A 15,310-nucleotide genomic window follows, 5' to 3' on the forward strand; every position below is an offset into this window, starting at 1 on the left:
AAGTAAAATAACTTTAAAAAATCCATGGATAGGCTGGCAGGTTAGAACCAAGTGTCTAGTAAAGATGCATGTTGAATGAGTATAGTTAATCCTATTACCTCTCCTTAAACAATCTGGTTTTTCAGGTGTGAGCTAACACTACCACCTTTTACATTTGTTTTTCATCAGTCTCACTTTGACCCTTTATAACCATTTATAGTACATTTGATAAAATCAACCCATTGCTGTGATTTTAATGTCCTTCCTAATCGGATACGCTTGGCGCCTTCACCCAAGAGGACAAGGATTGATTTTATGTCCCTGCAATGATTGTAAACAGACACAAGAACTCCACTGTGCCTCTCATTCCAGTTAAGTTAATTTGCTGTCTCAGGATGTTTGTGAAAGTTGATTAAAAAGTGCTCTTAAAATCTAGTTTTGGAAGATGATACAATTGGAGCTCAATACACATTGAAAGGTCATGATAAAGGCATGTTGACAGGATGATGAAGGCATAGAATTATGTCCTAGCAGTGTAGACTAAGTTCAGCTTCGTTCTATTTAGGCTGAATTGTATTAAGTTTTGATTTCTGAATTTTAAAAAAAATTGTCTGACCTGACTACTCATCATAATACTGACTACTGTCTATTACGCTAGATTTAAAATAATATATTACCCACCATAGGTAGTACAAATCTCTTGTTTCCATCAAGAACATGTTAGTGCCTTCCCCCATTGTCGTCTTGAAATAATATGATTATAAAAGAAAAGTTAGTTCTTTCATGAATAAAAGGATTATTGGCATTCTAGTTATGTAACCCTTGGCCTTGTGGGTAGAAGTGTTTCTACTCTTTGTGGAGGGAGGAGGGAATTGCCCCGAGGCCCTCACTGCCTGACCTCACAGGTTCTCCACATTCATCCAAGCATTCCATCCTTAAGGCTGTTTGCTTTTCTTAAAAATCACCTCTGTTGGAGCATTCCAGAGAGCAACAGAAAAGGTAGATAAACTGTGGTATTGGGTAGTTCAAAATGTAAATAGCCTTTTAAAATTCACAGCTCCCTTTAGAATATAGTTTACATAGCAGTTTATATAAAATATATGTAAACATTTCAAAAGAAATAACCGAAAATTAGTACAGTTTTTATCTGAGAAGAGAAAATTTTTTTGTTGTATATCATCAGTCTCCACTCAACCTTCTTCTCCACCTCCTCTGCCAAAAAGCATCCCGAAATAAAAATGCTTTTAGCTGCTTCCTGAATAAGGAATAAGAGGGTTCCAGCCTTAAACAATTAGATCCATGATTCCAAAGCAAGGGGGCAACCATGCTAAAAATGGAAATACGAATTAAATCCAGGTGAATATGTCTAAAGGAAGGTTTATGTAACAAATTCTGTTGAGACAAATCACAGCAATCGAGGTGATGCATGGTGTACTAGATAACAAGAGAGGGAGGGAGGTAGCCCAGACTGGTAGATTTTATAGACAAGTGTTAAGATTTTAAATGTTGTTTGAACTACTGGCAACCAATGTTCTTCTTTGAAAAGGGGTGTCACATGATCCCACTTTTAGCACCTTTAAGCAATCATGTCGGTGTTTTGCAAAAATTGTACTAAATCCCCTTTCAGTAATGAGTTACAGTAATCAATATTGCTGATAACTGTAGAAAAAATGATCATTTTCAAGGCATCATTTTAAAAGATGCACATGATAACTCATTATCCAGGATCACTCCCAGGATTTTCATTGAGGAAACCCGGTTTATAAGAGAGCCTGTTATAGGTGCTTCTTTTTTTTGCTAAACAACATACCTTTTCATTTTTCGGGATTTAATTTCGTCTTATAATCTACTAACCAATTTGCAGTTTTAACAAGCTTTTGGTTTCGAGTGGCCACCTCATGTGTATTGGAAGGATCAAGGATGGTCAGGATCTGAAAATCATCAGCATAGGCAAATGCCATCAGATCAAGTGACTGATTAAGCCCAAGTAAAGGGGCCATGAATATATTAAACAGGACTGGTGCCAGTAACAATCCCTGTGCGCTCCACATGTATATGGGTCTGAATAAGAGTTCTCCTACAACACTGAGTATGTTTGATCTGTCATATAGGAGAACCATGCTAATACAGTACCGGCAATTCCAATTGACACTTTGTACCCATACATTGTAAGCTATCGAGCGGGAAAGAGTGGGGAATAAATGCTACAAATAATAATAATAAATAAAATAAAATAATAAGTATTTGGTTAAGCGGGTAGTCAGGCAGACTGTCTCCTCCTGACTCTCCATTCAGTCTAGGCTAGATTGGTTCTCCATTCAAACTCATCTTCTCCTTTAGTAATAGATTGTCTTCCCTCTTGAGTCCCCAGATGGCACCCATTCTCCTCTTGGTCTGAAAGACATGAAAAGTGTGTTCCAAAAACAGGTGTCAGTTCTGTAAGCGGATGCCTTCTTGAAGGCATCCTGAGTGTGGTCAGGAAACATCTATTCTATAACATTATCTGATTCCATTATATAATACTAGTGCAACCTGGCATCAGTTTCTGCAGTACACCAAACATAGAGCTGGTGTGCCTGAATGAGCCTAAATGCGGCTAGGGTACATGTAAATGCTGCTTCTTCAAGGGCAAGACTATCCAATTGTGCATATCTGGTTTTCTTCGCCTAAAGGAAGGAGAAGATTAAAAGTGTTTGAATTGACATTGGCTTTTCAGGCTGCTGTGTACTGGAAGGAATTTGCTGAGATATTTCTGTCCTCTCATTCTTATTTTGATGTTCAGGAAGCAGGTTAAGACCTTGTTGTTCCGGAATTTGTTTTACAAGATCATTTTTAATTTAAATTGACTCTTTATTTTCCAAGATGATTGTTCTGGCTCTTTTGCTCTGTTACCCACTTTCAGCTGCAAGATGTTAGCGGGATACAAGATCGAATGTTATGTTATACTAGTAAAAGATGCCCGTTTCTTGCGCAAATGAAACGGGCGCTAGCATGGTTTCCTTCCGAACCTCCCCCCCCCCCCCTCCTTACTCACCCCTTCGGCGTTCTGAAGGCACTGTCCGCCATTGTTGCGGACCTCGGCAAGCCACTGATGTCATTGCTCCGCCCTCGACGTCATCACGTTTGATGCGAGGGCGGGGCCCCAACACAGTGTTTTCGGTGGCTTCACCACCACGAAGGCTTCAAACCGGAAGGAAGTGCCCGGAGTACCTGACAGTGACGTCAGTGTCCTCAGAACGTTGAGGGTGAGTTTTATTATATAGGATTGGTTCTTGTTACACTTGTTATTGAAATTGTATGTATTTTTTTTCTTTCTAGATTTTATTATGTTATTGAATGCATTTTGTTTATAAACAGCTTTAAAACTGCCATACTAAGCGGCATATCAAGTCATCAAATCAAATCTTGGTATGCAAGTCTCTCTGATGCTTATTCATTATGGATATCTGAAAACCTAACTGGCTGGGGTTCCTCCGAACAGGTTTGGGAATCATTGCCATAAACTGTTATTAAGGTAGACCTGTGGAAAGCCACTGCTTATCCCTGGTGGTACGTAGCATGGAATCTTGCAAATTTTTGATATTCTACTAGATACTTGTGACCTGGATTGGCCACTGCTGGAAAAAGGATACTGGGCTAGATCAGGGGGTTTAACTCAGTTCTTGGGACACACCAAACCAGTCAGGTTTTCAGGATACTCACAATGAATATGCATGAGATAAATTTGTATTGCCTCCATCATATACAGATCTCATGCATATTCATTGTGAGTATCCTGAAAACCTGACTGGCCTGGGTGTGTTGTGAGGACTGAATTGAGAATCCCTGTGCAAGATGGACCTTTGGTCTGACCCAATTGGGCAACTCTTTAGGTGTTATGATCTTATATGTTCTAACTAAACAAATTGTTAGTAAACAAAAAAACAAACTGCAAGTATCATGGCCGACTGACTAGATAGATCTGTGTTCATACCAATATTTTGAAGAAGGAGAGCCGACTGACTGGAAATTATTGCACAATTGCTCTGATAAACGTGTACTCAAGAACTGCCTGAAGTGCAAACAGGGTTCAGGACAGGGTGAAGAACAAGAAATATCATTACAGATGTGAGATGGATCCTCAAAAAGATGAAAAAATACCAAAAGGATATCTCCATGTATTTTAATTGACTACAGCAAAGCCTTTGACTGCATAAATCATGAAAACGTCTGGGCCTTCTTTTCCTAATAGATCATTTATCTACTATAATTTTGACCTCCTAAACTTTCATTTTTGGATCCTAAACTTGAGGAACCAGTATGCTCAGATTTTTTTTTTTTATTTGTATTTTTTTTTCTTTGCATGTTGTGTTCCTTTGCCGTGCAAGTGTTTTAATGCTTGGTTGTAAAATTTAAAATTTCATTATAAAAAAAATCATTTTTATAGAAAAACTTGGGCCACATTAAGAAGCATAGGTATACCAGAACACCTGATAGTTCTCATGCACAACCTTTATATTGATCAAGAAGCTGTCACCAAAAAGCAGCCAACAACAACCAGTAGGTGCTAATGTTTATTGATGAGTAACCATAAAGCTAGTGGAAAAACTTCATAGACACCCAGTTTGATTTTAGTATCTGTAATCCCCTGTTAGGTTGGGATTACTAGCAGAGTAAGTCCCTGTAAAGAGTCACTGAGGGAGTGACTGGGAAGACCCTGGGTGGGAGGAAGCCCAGCCCAAGGGGAGTAGCTTTAGAATAAAATACAGAAAGTGTGTGCACTGAAAGGAAGAGTGACGGGGGAGGTGGAGTTAGCTGTTAATAAAAGAGTTAATTGCCCTTTTAGGGTGTGGTTGGTTTTCAGTGTAGTTTGGTTGTTGTGGTTCTTTGATTGCTTGCAAGCCCCTTCCAAGTGACCCAAAGAAAAAGGGGGATCCCATTGAAAAGAAATGAATCCACTGGCAAAATACAAGGAGTGTTACTGCTAGGAGAAATAATAACTGTGAAGGAGAGCTCTGGGTGGGCAATGGAGAGACCCAGCCCAGGAGCATGGGATAGGAGCCAGGGAGTGCCCATCCCGTAGCCAGGGTGAGCCAATGCAAAGTTCACCTTGGGTGGAGGTCAGATCAGGAGGGTCTGAACCTGAAACAGAGAGGAGCATAACCTTTGGAATACTATCTTTGGGGATAGGCAAGTCTAGAACTACTGTACAAACTGTAAATAGCCCTGTTTGAGAGTGCCTTGTAATATATATCCTAAGGGAGGAGAATACAGGAGTTCCACTGGGGGAATACCAGAGGAAGATTTATTTAAAGATTGTACTATTTGATGAAGAGTTTATACATTTGGATGTTCTTATGGTCTGAAGTTGAAGAATAAGCTGCTACCTGCAGAGTGGTCGTTTGGATTAAAAGGTTGCTGTCTCCCCACAGGCAGCCTATCTTAACTGCCAGCCTTGTTTCCCACAGAAATATGGACCTTAACTTTCAGGTTCCTGGGGGGGAAGAGGGTCGTCCCACCTACTAACACTTCTTTCCCCATGTGGAGGCACCGCGTGTCAAGTGAGTGAATGAGGTCCGACAGAGTCTGCCCTTCATGGGGGCTCCAGCCCACTCGGACCCTGGACCCAGAAGTGCCCAGGCAAAGGGGCGTTACATGTCCTTTCAGTGGCCCAACATGTTTTGTCACCTTTGCAAGGTTGAAGGTCAACACAAGAGAGGAAGACCAGCAATGCGATGGATTGATACAATAATAGCTGCTATGGATATCACTCTATGAATGGAAGAATAACAGCTGCCTGACTGAAGACTGAACACATTTCAGGGCAACTAGCCAGAGGGTCACCATGAGTGGACATGACTCAGTGGCACTTACCCTGTTCTTGTTTTTAAATTTATGTTGTTAAACCAAAGCGGCTGATCCCACCCTAGTTTGGCATCATTCTATACATAGAAATGCCCTATTTTTCATAAGGAAATCGGAACAACTCCCTGCCTGAGAAGGGGCAAAACTGTGCAGGCTGACTCAAGTGAGGCGCCAGTCCCATGCTTTCAGCTAAGGATACTATTACTATTAGAACACAGAAATGGAAAATAGAAAAACATTTTGGAGGTCATTTTAGAAGGTTTAAGACAAGTAGAATTTCCACATGCAAATGGGTGTTAGAAGCAATTTTAGAAGAGCCGTATTTACACAAAGGTTGGTATTCAATGTGGCTCAGGTCCACTTAAACCACCTGGATGACTACCAATATCCAGCGGCACTTAACCAGGCAGTGCTACTGAATATCCGCTCTGTCCGCCAGAGCAGTGTCCAGGCAGTACCAGGGCAGAGTTGGGGTGGAGCCAGGAGTTATTTGGGCCTTGGTGATATTCAGTGCCAGTGTCTGCATACCCGACCGCAGGAGAGGAGAGATATGATAGAGACATTTAAATAACTGTGTGGCATAAATGCACAGGAGGTGAGTCTCTTTCAGTTGAAAGAAAGCTCTGAAACGAGAAGGCATAGGATGAAGGTGAAAGGGGACAGACTCAGAAGTAACCTGAGGAAATACTTCTTCATAGAAAGGGTGGTGAATTTGTGGAATGGCCTACCGGTGGAAGTGGTGAAAATGAAAACAATATCTGAATGCAAGAGAGCTTGGGACAAGTGCGTAGGATCTCTAGGGAGCAATTGGGAGAGTAGATGGCATGGACAGACTGGATAGAACATATGGGGGCTTATTTTCAAAGCACTTAGCCTCCCAAAGTTCCATAGAAACGTATAGAACTTTGGGAGGCTAAGTGCTTTGAAAATATGCCTCATGGTCTTTATCTGCCTTTATTTTTCTCTGTTTCTATGTAGTTATGTGGGTTTGGTACTAATATTGGCAAAACTTCTGAGTGCGGCCGTACACCTGCATAATCAGTGCCAATTCCTGGACATGACCCAGCATTGAATATTCAGATCTAAATTAATAAAAAATACTCACTTCCACCAGCTGAATATTGCCCTGACTGATTTCATGGGGTCATGTTCTAGGCATAATGTGGTTGGACTTTTAAAAGATAAACATACTTCCTATTTTACAAGAGGAATATATAAATAAATTTCCCTTTCAACATTTATATATATATTTTGAATCATGTATAAGTGTGAACTGACTGCTCATTTGGACCTGAGGTTTTGAGTGAATTAGGGAGCATTTGTGCTTTTCTCATTGACTTTAAAAAACACTTTAAAAAAAACAAAAATTTGGTGTGGAATTCAGCTCTTTAATGGGCTCCTCTTGTGTGTCTACTGTTACAAAATCCAACACTTATAAGTGTCAGAGCTGGGAACTCCACCAGTTATATACTGCACAAAGCCACTTTTTTCTCTCTTCCTGCTGTACATGCTTGCAGATACACCCATGCTCCTGCATGTTCTTATACTATTTTAAGTATAGCTCCTTGTTCAGCAAATCCTTTTGGAAAATACCTGGAAAATCTTGAATGTCCCTTTTCTAACCTAGTCTTCCTATGGAAAACAGGTTTACGAATCTTATATAAGAGTATTTTGAAGTGTTTTATTTATTTATTTATTTTTTAATGCTGCACAGTTAGATCCACTGGAAGACAAAGTTCCTCATGAGAGACTCCTGAGAAAATGAGAGTCATGGCAAGGTTCTGTTGTGGATTAGGAATTGATTATTGGACAGAAAAGAGAGGGTAGGGTTAAATGGCCATTTTTCTCAATGGAGGAGGGCAGTGGTGTTCCTAGGTGGGGGCGGTCCGCCCCGGGTGCACGCCGCTGGGGGGGGGGGGGGGTGCCGCGCGCGCCTGCCTCCGTTGTTCCATGCTTCTTCTCTGTTACTTCCTGTTCCGGGGCAGAGAAGAAGCATGGAACAACGGAGGACAGGCGCACGCGGCACCCCCCCCCCGGAGGCGTGTACCCGGCGGGGGGGGGAGGTTCCTTTGCGGAGGTGTCCTTTCGCCGGGGGAGGTCCGCGCTGCATCAGGAGGGGGCGGGGCGAATCGGCGATCCGCCCCGGGTGCCAGCCCCCCTAGGAACGCCACTGGAGGAGGGTGAATGGTGTAGTGCCAAGGGATCTGTACTGGGACCAGTGCTATTTAACATATTTATAAATGATCTGGAACTCGGAATGATAAACAAGGTGGTTAAATTTGCAGATGACAAAAAACTATTCAAAGTTGTTAAAACACATATGGACTGTGAAAAATTGCAGGAAGACCTTAGGAAATTGGAACACTGGGCATCCAAAATATTTAGTCATTTTTACTGTTAACAAAATTGTAAGTTTTATGTTAAACTGTACCTGCTGTATACTGCCTTGGGTGAATCTCTTCATAAAGGTGGTTAATAAGTCCCAATACATAAGTGGCAGATGAAATTTAATGTAGAGAATTGCAACGTGATGCACATTGGGAAGAATAATCCGAATCATAGTTACCTGATGGTAGGGTCCACCTTGGGGGTCAGCACCCAAGAAAAAGATCTAGATGTTATTGTGGACAATACGATTAAATCTTTTGCCCAGTGTGTGGAAGCGGCCAAAAAAATGAACAGGATGCTAGGAATTATTAGGTAAGGTATCTTAAATAAGACCAAGAATATTGTTGCTGTTGTTTTTAATAAGTATTAATGATATTTATAAGAAAACTCTTGTGATGAAAAAATGGAACAAAATACACAAAATTATAGAGAGAGAAAATATTTTTCTTATACTGTCCATTTCAAGTCCACTATTTAGGAGAGAAGCAAGGTACAATTTCATGAAACAACCTCTAATATATAGAAAGAAAAAAGAAGTTACTAGTGGGCCAATTTCCTTATTACGGAGTAGATGTAACTAGAACTATTGAGTGTTGCTTAGGAGTAACGATCGTCTTAGACTCTAGAAATGCACTCAAGTGAGATGGATCATAAAAGATATATTTAACTGAGTTAATCTTGATAACACATTTACAAGGAAAATTTAACCAGTATAGTCCTCCCAATTGAAGAACTTTAGCACGAAGCTTAAAATTCTTGACGTCGTTTCTGTGTTGCTCTTGCTATATCAGGAAAAATCCTAATTTTATTGTTCATAAAGAGTTCATCTCTATGACGGAAAAACTGTTTGAGAACCCAATCTCGGTCAGGTTCCAAAACAAAAGAAATTATTAACGTAGCTGGTGTCCCCTTCTCATCTTCTTGAAAGACCAAGAATATTATAATGCCTCTGTATCGCTCTATGGTACAACCTCACCTTGAGTGTTACATTCAGTTCTGGTCGCTATATCTCAAAAATGATATAGTGAAATTAGAAAAGGTTCAAAGAAGAGTTACCAAAATGATAAAGGGAATGGAACTCTTCTCATATGAGGAAAGGCTAAAGAGGTTAGGGCTCTTCAGCTTGGAAATGAAACAGTTGGGGGGGGGGGGAGGGATTTGATAGAGGTCTTCAAAATCCTGAGTGGTGTAGAAATGAATTGATTTTTTTACTCTTTCAAAAAGTACAAAAACTAAGGGACACTCAGTGAAGTTATGCTGAAATACTTTTAAAACAAATAGGAGGAAATATTTTTCACTCAACAAATAGTTAAACTTTGCCAGAGGATGTGGTAACAGTGGTTAGCATATCTGGGTTTTAAAAAGATTTGGACAAATTCCTGGAGGAAAAGTCCATAGTCTGCTATTGAGACAGACATGGGGAAGCCACTGCTTGCCTCGGGATTGGTAGCATGGAATGTTGCTACTACTTGGGTTTCTGCCAGGTATTTGTGACCTGGATTGGCCTCTATTGGAAGTAGAGAGCTGCATGGGAATGGGGTTCGCGGGGACGGAGGCAGTTCCTGCAGGGTTCTCACGGGGATGGAGGCAGTTCCTGCGGGGATTCCTGTGGAAGTGTAAGCTGCACCTGCACCAGCCTCTCATCAACCGAGTACCAAGTTCTTTGAATACTGTCTCCTCCTCCTCCTCCTTCTTCTTTGCTTTAACAGCACAAATGTGGAAAATCTTCCATTAAAGAGGTGGTAGAGACACAAATGATGACTGAATTCAAAAAGGCGTGGGATGAATACAGAGGATCTCTAATTAGAAAATGAAAGTTATAAAAAAAACCTAACCTTAAATGGCTGCATGTGTGTGGATGTTTCAAGTGACGCTTAGATGGCGACTCTGGCTATGATGAACTAGGGCTGATACCAGGCAGACTTGTAGGGTCTGTGTCTCAATCTGGTTTAAGATGGGCTGGAAAGGGCCTAGACAGCAACTTCAGTGGCTGGAACATAAGGACAGTGCTGGACAGATTTTTACAGTCTGTGTCCCACAAATGAGAAGACAAACAGACTGGAGTGGGCTTCAACGGCAACTTCAACAGTTGGAACATAAGATAGACTTCTATGGTCTATGTTCCAGAAACACGAAAGAAAGACCATAATCAAGTATATAATATCACATTCATTGATTTAATCATGAATTGATAATGAGTGTGACTATTGGGCAGACTGGATGGACCATTCAGGTCTTTATTTGCTGTCACTTACTATGTTACATTTAATCCTCTTTGCTCCCGGGCTGATGCCCAGAACTCAACTCTGACACAGGCATGAGCATCGGATGTCACCTGACCTACTGGCAGGGGCGTATCTGCATGGGGCCACAGGGGCCTGGGCCCCCGCAGATTTCGCCCTGGACCCCCCTACCACAGACCCTCTCCACCTCCCCCTCCCTCCCGCCCGCCCGCCACCAACCCGTCGCCGATCTTTGCTGGCGGGGGACCCCAAGCCCCCGCCAGCCGAAGTCCTCTCTTCCGTGCAGGATGCAAGTTTCAACGCTTCCTGTTCTTCTGAGTCTGACGTCCTGCACGTACAACGTGCATACGTCAGACTCAGAACAGGAAGCGTTGAAACTTGCAGCGGCGCAGCCTGCATGGAAGAGAGGACCTCGGCTGGCGGGGGGTTGGGGTCCCCTGCCAGCAAAGGTAAGTGACAGCAGCGGGGGAGGGTGTCATTGGTGGCGAGGGGGGGGTCCGGAAATGGCGGGGGGGGGGGGGGGGGCTAAAATGTGCCCCCTCCCTCTGGCTCTGCCCCCCCCTACCGCCCGAGTCCAGATACGCCCCTGCCTACTGGTGCGTGCATGTGGTGACCTCTCAGCACACAGTGCCAGTAAATCAGACAAATCTTACATGTGCACACCAGAGTGTTCCAAGTTTCATCTTCCATTTCTTCCTTGCCTACAGTGCTGTGGCTCAAATCCAGAGAGAGACTGAGGGAGCTCACCGGAATTTTCTTTATGTACTATTAAATTCTTATGGGGATGGGTTAAATTCTTGCGGGAATTGGTAAGATTGCAGTGGGGACGGGTAAGATTTCTGTCCCCGTGCAACTCTCTAGTTGGCACTTTTTTAGAAGACTGAGGCTGTGTATATGAAACGCTGAGGGATCATTTACTTTGCATGTGCGGCTGTGTATGTCAAGCATCAGTTCTTGTGATTGCTGTACTCTGTTATATGTATTTTACCGCTGTCATTATAGCTGTTCTTTTCTTGCTGTTTTCTTCCAGTCAAGAAACCTCTGGTGATCTGAAGCACCACCAGAAAACAGAAACCTGAAATAAGTGTATCACTACTGATAGGGCCAGCTTTCTGATTGTGGCAGATGGTGGGGGTGGGGGGGGAGCTTTATGACTTTGCTGATGTGATACACTTTTCATCCATGTTAAACACTGTAATTAAGGCAGAAAAGTAAACTCATTACAAATACCAAAGGGGCCCTTTTACTAGGCTGCGTAAGCATCTACGCTCGCCAAAATGGAGTTACCGCCAGGCTACCGCATGGCTGTTGTGGTAATTTCATTTTTGGCACATGTCCGATAAGGACAGCCGAAAAATAATTTTTATTTTTGGACGTGCGTATATCGTATGCACACCAAGTGTCATTTGACACACACAGGTCATTACCACCTGATTACTACGTGAGACTTTACTGCTAGGTCAATGGCTGGCAGTAAGGTCACAGACCCAAAATGGACAATTTTGATTTTGCCGCACATCCATTTTCGGCAAAAATGTTTTAAAAAGGCCTTTTTTTACAGGTGCGCTGAAAAATAGATCGGCACACGCCCAAAACCCGCACCTACACTACCGCAAGCCATTTTTCAGTACACCTTAGTAAAAGGACCCCAAAGTTTTATATTTGTCGCATTATTCAGAATTTAAACATGTTTTCCACAGTAACTTAAAACAGTTCAGCACAGCAGTGATCACACAGATTACCAGTTTGAAAATGCCACTTTAACTTTCAAGTCTGGAGCAGGCCAACTTTGGAAGTTAGGCCCATCAACTACCATAAGATGGTTTTATCAGGTCAAAATGGTGCTCCAGTCTCTGATCAGAGAAGTTTTGGAAAGTTGTGTTCAACACCATAAAAAATGGTTTGAAAAATCATGACTAACCAGAAGGCTGCAGTCAGGCAGCACTAGAGAAACTGTGAAATGCTGGAATAATGAAAATAAAAAGTACCTGAGCTACCCTCTTTCCCCACTAACCACCATTAAATAAATAGATCTGAATGTGCACCTGAGGCCTAACTCTGATTTTTATATTGCAAACCATGGCTTGTAAAGTCCACTGTGAATTTGTGAGTCATTTTTTAGAACTGTAGTTTACCTCATGTGTATTTGAGGACATTCTGTGCATAAATGTAAAAAATGTGACCCACTGAGTGAAAAAGTACCAAAAGTGGAGTTGCAAATACAGAGGTAAAGGCTATAACAGTTTGGAAGGGTAAATTTAGGCAACTTTCATTTTTGAAAGTTTTGTGTACTATAGGTCAGTAGAAAAGGGTCTATGCAATTTCTTTTTCTATGGATTACAGAGATAGATGTTTTAAGTTTCCTGTTTTTCAAATGCATTTTTCCAAAAAAACATACTTTTTTTTTTAAATTGATAAACGTTTTTCATTTTTTTAAAAGACATAGGCTAAAATTTTGTAGGATTATGTAGTTGATATTAGAGAGTTGCATGGGGACAGAAATTTCATCCATCCCCAATGGAATCTTAACTCATCCTCTTACCTGTACCCGCTAAGATGTCCTCCATCCCCACCCATACCCGCTATTATTTACTTGCGTGCAGCCATCTGTTTCCTCCCAACCCCAACAGCGTCCTGTGTTTTTTTGGATTGTATTCAGTATTCAACCAATGAGTCTTCTAAGCCTCATTCTGGTGCTCCAACTACCTCTCTCCGTACATTTCAAGCCTAATTCTGGAGCCACCAGAGAATTTGAATACTCTCCCACGGGAATCCCACTGCAACTTCTTCCATCTCCGCAGGAATCCTGTGGCAATTTCTTCCGTACCCACAGGATTCCTGCAATCCCCATTCCTGTGCAGCTCTCTAGTTGATATCCCTCTATCTTGTGATATAAATAAGTCACATACCCCACTTTTGGCACCTTTTTATTTAGTGGGTCACAAATAATGTACACAGTATTTTAAAATTCTGCAAACTTCTGGGATAATGTACTAATGTGTATCAAGGGAGCCTATTTATTAAACACATAATTCACATTAGGAAATGAAGCCACTTGTCTTTTGTATGCAGATTTTCCTTCTTATAAAGCCTAATAGCTCCACTAACCTTTCTCCATGCTCTCTTTGCAGGCTTAACACCCCCTGTCCACACTACTCACTCTCCCTAGTGGTCTCTGTAGCTCTCTCCATATGGCTGCAGTACCCACTTCTGTCTACCCTGTTCATTCTCCCGATTTGGCTCTGGTGCTGTCTCCATAGAGTCCCTGTAGCTGCAGTACCCTCCTCTCTCTACTCCAGCTTTTCGATTTTGCTCTCTTTCCTGGACTGTGCCACTTCTATTCGAACTGTGTGGCTGCAGGGGTTCTCAACCCAGTCCTTGAGACACACTCAGCCACATTTTCCAGGATATTCCTACTGAATAGATTTGCATACAATGGAGGAGGCACATACATAGTAACATAGTAAATGACGGCAGAAAAAGACCTGCATGGTCCATCCAGTCTGCCCAACAAGATAAACTCATATGTGCTACTTTTTGTGTATACCTTACCTTGATTTGTACCTGTCCTTTTCAGGGCACAGACCGTGTAAGTCTGCCCAGCACAAGCCCCGCCTCCCACCACCGGCTCTGGCACAGACCGTTTCAGTCTGCCCAGCACTATCCCCGCCTCCTGCCACCGGCTCTGCCACCCAATCTCGGCTAAGCTCCTTAGGATCCATTCCTTCTGAACAGGATTCCTACAGATTTATCTTATGCATATTCATTGTAGATATCCTGAAAATCTGTCTGATTCTAGTGATACATGTTTTTCTTTTGTTAGTTTACTTGAATGCAGAATTAAAGGTTAATATACTGTACAGCGTGTTTTCAGTTATTTTCTAACCTTTTGTAAGGTGGCATTAATATGAGAAGGCGACAGAACACAAAATCCTGAAAATGCATTCAGTTCTGGGTATGCCTCCACCCAGCTGTTTGTTTCATAATCCTACTTAAAAGTGGCATCATTGAGTTTTCTTTCATTTTTGGTCCATTTCATGCAATCCAGACCCTAAGACAGTGATGCATCAGATAATCATACAGTGCCTTACCCTGCTATTTAGTATCATAGCCATTGTGTTACTGAAACATGACCCTAAAACGCAACAATTGTCTTTATTCTGAGGAAGTTGTACATAGGAATTAGATTTCATGCACAACATATCTTTTCAGTTTGACGGTTTGGTTCTACTGCTTTCTTACAGCATTTTAAACAGTGACACAATTAACTGCTTACGACACTGCTGTTCTTTGTTCCTTATAGCAAATGAAACTTGCTGTTGAGTCAATGAAGGAGGAAGAAAACAAAGACTTCTAGGAGATGACGACATTTCTTGAAAATATACCAAAACAGCTGCTGGAAGACCACAGCTTTTGCACTCCACAAAATCTTGCTAGAACATTCATTAAATGTTTTATCTATGCACTATTAGCACTACAACATTAAAGTATATATCAACCCCAGTCACATTTCCCTCCTTTGTTTCTGGCGCTTCAATGGATATGCTGTTGTACCATGATATGCTGCTGACAGAGGTGGTTCTGTTTCTGTATTAATTGGATGTACTCAGGGTTGTCTCAGAAAGGCATGGGATAAACACAGAGGATCTCTAAGTAGCAAGACAATGGAATCCAAATATAGAGCATTTCTACCCAAAACAAAAGTTAAATTACTTTTACACTTCAAAAAAGGCAGGGGGGCAATAACCTACACAAAGCAACCATTACAATTGTGACCAGTGTACTGGACAGACTAGATGAACCAATCTGGTCTTTCACATGACAGCAGCTAACGGCCATTATCCATGACTGTACTT

At 41.8% G+C, this 15,310-nt stretch overlaps 1 long non-coding RNA gene across 1 annotated transcript in view; it reads left to right on the forward strand.

Moving 5' to 3' along the window:
* The window catches only part of LOC115472068, a 99,804-nt gene extending 84,847 nt beyond the window's left edge, over positions 1-14,957 (forward strand). Inside the window, exon 2 of the long non-coding RNA XR_003942461.1 lies at positions 14,758-14,957. This is a non-coding gene — a long non-coding RNA (uncharacterized LOC115472068). The remainder of the gene's footprint in view (positions 1-14,757) is intronic.
* The last annotated feature ends 353 nt before the right edge of the window (positions 14,958-15,310 follow it).

The sequence above is a fragment of the Microcaecilia unicolor genome, chromosome 1 (genome assembly GCF_901765095.1).
Source record: "Microcaecilia unicolor chromosome 1, aMicUni1.1, whole genome shotgun sequence".
In the NCBI taxonomy this organism is placed as follows: Eukaryota; Metazoa; Chordata; class Amphibia; order Gymnophiona; family Siphonopidae; genus Microcaecilia; species Microcaecilia unicolor.